Genomic DNA, 4329 nt, shown 5'->3' with positions numbered 1-4329 from the left:
AGGAGACAGACCGTAACACAATACTTAGGTTTGACAGCTTCTATCCTAAAGGTACAGTGTACGGATTGCCGTACTCACAGATGTTGAGAGTATGCAGGATTAGCAATAATCCAATTAGTCGTGATGTACAACTTGATCTGATGATGGCCAAATTCTTAGAGAGAGGATACCCGAGGGACCTGCTGGAACAAGCTAGGGCCAAAGCATTGAGCAAACCTCGGCAGGCCCTCCTTGCGAGCAAAGAGGAGAAACCCAAGAAGGAAGCATTTCCTTGGGTTAACCAATTCAATACTGCCAGCGGATATACAGCAAAAAAAGCCAAAGAATTATGGCCAATCATCCAATCAGATCCAGGTTTGTGTGTTTAAGGACAGGAGACTCATGCCCAGCTACACCAGGAGCAAAAATCTTAGGAGTTTGCTAGTGAAAACAGATGTATCACGTAAAATTACAACCACTCCACATTTTCTTAGACGGAAGAAAGGCTGCTATAAATGCGGATGCACCACGTGCAATTTTTTGACACCTGGAGACTCATTTCAGCACCCATATACGGGCAGAAAGATTGAGATCCGAGTGTCAGTGGATTGCAACTCGAAATACGTGGTGTATCTTTTAAAATGTCCCTGCGGATTATGTTACGTAGGGAAGACAGAGTGCAGCTTTAAAGTCAGAATGACACAACACAGGTCAGCCATCAGGGCAGCGTTGAACTCAGGTTCCAGTGAGCAGCCTGTAGCAAGGCATTTTGCTCTAGCCAAACATAGCCTTGCTACACTAAGATATCGCATCATAGATCAGGCTCCACTCTCAGTAAGGGGTGGAGATAGAGCAAAGCGGTTGCTACAACTCGAGACCAGGTGGATCATTATGCTGAACACACTCAGCCCGAAAGGTTTGAATGAATCATTAGGCATGAGTAACTTTATATAAGTCTAAATCTACAGTAAGACTCATCGTTGCCCTTAGGTGATGGGCAAGGGCGAGTGAGCCCTGTGGATGGTTAGCATCATACATTCTTGTTAATCCCCACAGATATAAGGAACACAAACAGGGTACCTAAACTTTAGACAGTAGAGCTAGTCTCTATTCTAAAATAGAACTCCCCACAATTGCCATATGTGTATTAATTCCCAGCACACTGGGCATAAGTACATCGATTATAGATGCATATGCAGCAGTGAGATAACAGTGATGACCAGGTAATCAAAATTAAAAGTAACTAATATTTTCTTTAGGAGTTACATTGCGCTTAGACTGTTGTTTTTAATCCTTTTTTATCCAATTAGCACTTTAGCACTGATACTTTATTGATATTGATATATATAGTGTTTTATCTGTATGAGTTCATTAGTTCAGGCTTTGTAATTAGAAGCCTGTCATACACAATGTGTTTTATTCACGTTATTGTTGTGATTATATTGTGATGTTTCTTTTGTTGTTAGGCGTATACTGGCAATACTCCCCCACGCCCCCTTGTGACGGCCTGGTGAGCTGGCATCCGGTCAGCTGTGAGGCTTGGAGACCGGAAGCCTGGATCCCGGAAACCGAACGGAGGCGCAGTGAGGACGGCCGGTGACGCGTCCAGGTAAGGTATTTAGTTTGTCACTTTTGTATGATTTGCACGATGTGTGTCCTGAAGACGGGGTCCCGTGCCCCGAAACGTTGATAAAGCACCCGCTTGCTTCACATCATTATGGTCTCCCGAGTGCCGCCTTATTTGTGATTTCTCTATATTTATATATATATATATATATATATATATATCTCGAGGATGGAAATGGATGATCATATCATGTGTGGGATCATATTGTTCAGGGTCACATAAGCAGTAATCTCGTGGGTATGAGAATATTGTCACATATTGCAACAATAAGTTATTAGTAATACCAGATTTATGTATGATTAATGTGATGGGTTTAACTGGACATGGGGCGGGAACTCAGATGCAAACAACAGAAATCACATCTCAAGACTTAGTTATTGCCCACCGCTTGAGCTGACCAATGATCCCCAGTGCACAGGATATGTCCCACCCCCGAACCAATGGAAGAAGAGCATACAGTGTCTATTGTATCATGAACTGAACAAATGTATAAAAAGCCAAACTGCCTGGCCAGCCACACATTCTCTGAAAGTCTTCTATCTTGATTGACCGAGGACCGGGACCGGGTGGCGCTGGCGAAACAAACGTATGTATCATTGATTGTAGCCTGTATCTCTTATTGTGATTGTATTATTATTGTAACCCCCTGTTAGTAAATAACTGTTGGTGGGTCGGACCCCAACATATTTAAATACAATTGGTGTCGTGTTCCAATTATAAAGTGTAATCCGCCTCACGTGTAGCTACTCCGTGCTTACAGCGTGACGGCGTGCTTACGTTGCGTGTACGCATCTGTTAGGGGTTACACACACACTTAGCGGTCGGAGCGGCCTGCACAAATAAGTTTAAGGTATTGCTTTATTTCTGTCCTGTAAGTTAATCAGCTTTATCAGAGAGGAGAGGTTCTGCACCACTGCCAACAACGGCAGAACTTTATAAAAAAAAACAAATAAAAAAAATAATGTAAACGTCCAGTGCTTGGTGGCAGACAGGGGGCCCCCAATATAAGGGGAGCCTGGGGTACTGTGTCCCTGCACCCCCCCCCCCCCTTAATCTGGCTCTGCCTCCCCCCCAGCACCAGCCAGCCAGTCCCCATCACTCAGGAGGCAGGGAGGAGAAGCTGGTGAGATGACAGGGGAAACCCCATTGCCCCTCCTTCTGACCTCCATCTGGAAAGTGTTTCCAGGGTTCTCTAGTCAGACTCACAACCCACGGAGCACTATGTTGGCGGCCATAGTGATAAGTCTGTTGGCCTCATTAGCTGCCGGCTGAGGGCCCCTTAATACTGATGTGCCACAGTGCAATACACCGCCTGCACCGCTGCTAGTTCCGTCTCTAAAACCCCACCCTTTGCCAAAAATTAACATATCTCAGGACAATATTTTAAACACATCAGCCTCAGTCCTTTTTATGTCCCTCATGCCCCTTTATATGCCATAATATAACATACAGAAGAATGCCTGAAAGTACAAAATAAAGCTATTTAACCATCTTTAACCTGGGTGGGGTAATTGGAAAGTTGATGGAATTTAAGTAATCCTCTGTGGATGTAATAGACCACCTTTCATTCAGGATGACAGTCCACAGCAACAAGTAACTGGCTCAGAGCCTCAGGCCCACCAGTTTCTCTCTGTCTCGTCATCTGTCTCATCAGCCACTCCACACTGTCATTCTCCAGGGCCCGGCAAATGCAGGATTTCAGGAGGGGACTTCCAAATGTATGTGCTTGCACCGCCGCAAAACTTGTATTGTAACCGTCATATCAAAATAGTGATACCAGATTCATGTCATTTGAGAATCCTTACTTCTTTCTATAAGCATTTTTTAAAGAATGAAGGTGGAGGAAAGTTGGGTGCGGTGCACAATGTATAAACCATGCGGCTCTATGCTGCCTTCTCTGACGTAACATACAGAAAATGGCCCAAGATGTAGAGAAAATATCTTCCATTTCTTTTTATCCCTTTATTTGCCCATTTCTTCCTCCTCTCTCAGCTGTTTCTCTCCCTCTGTTTCTGAGGGGTCTGTTTAGTACATTACTGTTTGCGGAAGCTGCGTCATAAGTATTGGCTTTTCTCACATATTTAACTGTGCTGTATTTCTATAAAAAGCCCTGTACAGGCCATGCGATAAAAGCCTAACCCAGTGAGGAGACACTGGCTGTGGAGTCTTCTTTTCTGCCGTCTTATGCAGTAGCGAAAGACGGCAACATACTGTAAGTCTGAACCAGGCGCATGTGCAGAGAGCGGGCCGTCTGAACATAGCGCATGCATAGAGCAGGTTGTCTGAGCCCAGCATATCGGGTCATGGGCAGAGGTGGTCCCGATGGAGAAAGCAGAAAGAAAAATGTCCCTTCCCTGCTTTTCTCCAGTGACAGGAGACATAACGCCATTGAGATGGCATTATGTTTTTGAGAGAAGCACGGCTTTTCTCACCATATAAATAGCGTTTGTGCACAGCTCCATTTGAAACCTATGGGGCTGCACAAAGAAATTGTGGAGAAATCATTGATTTCTCTGTAATTTTCTCCATACTATATAGAGAAACAATTTCTCTATCGTCCTAGTGGATGCTGGGGTTCCTGAAAGGACCATGGGGAATAGCGGCTCCGCAGGAGACAGGGCACAAAAAGTAAAGCTTTAGGATCAGGTGGTGTGCACTGGCTCCTCCCCCTATGACCCTCCTCCAAGCCAGTTAGATTTTTGTGCCCGGCCGAGAAGGGTGCA

Source organism: Pseudophryne corroboree, chromosome 6, assembly GCF_028390025.1.
Source record: "Pseudophryne corroboree isolate aPseCor3 chromosome 6, aPseCor3.hap2, whole genome shotgun sequence".
NCBI lineage: Eukaryota > Metazoa > Chordata > Amphibia > Anura > Myobatrachidae > Pseudophryne > Pseudophryne corroboree.
The sequence above is the reverse complement of the archived record's forward strand: the minus strand, read 5'-3'. Positions refer to the sequence as shown.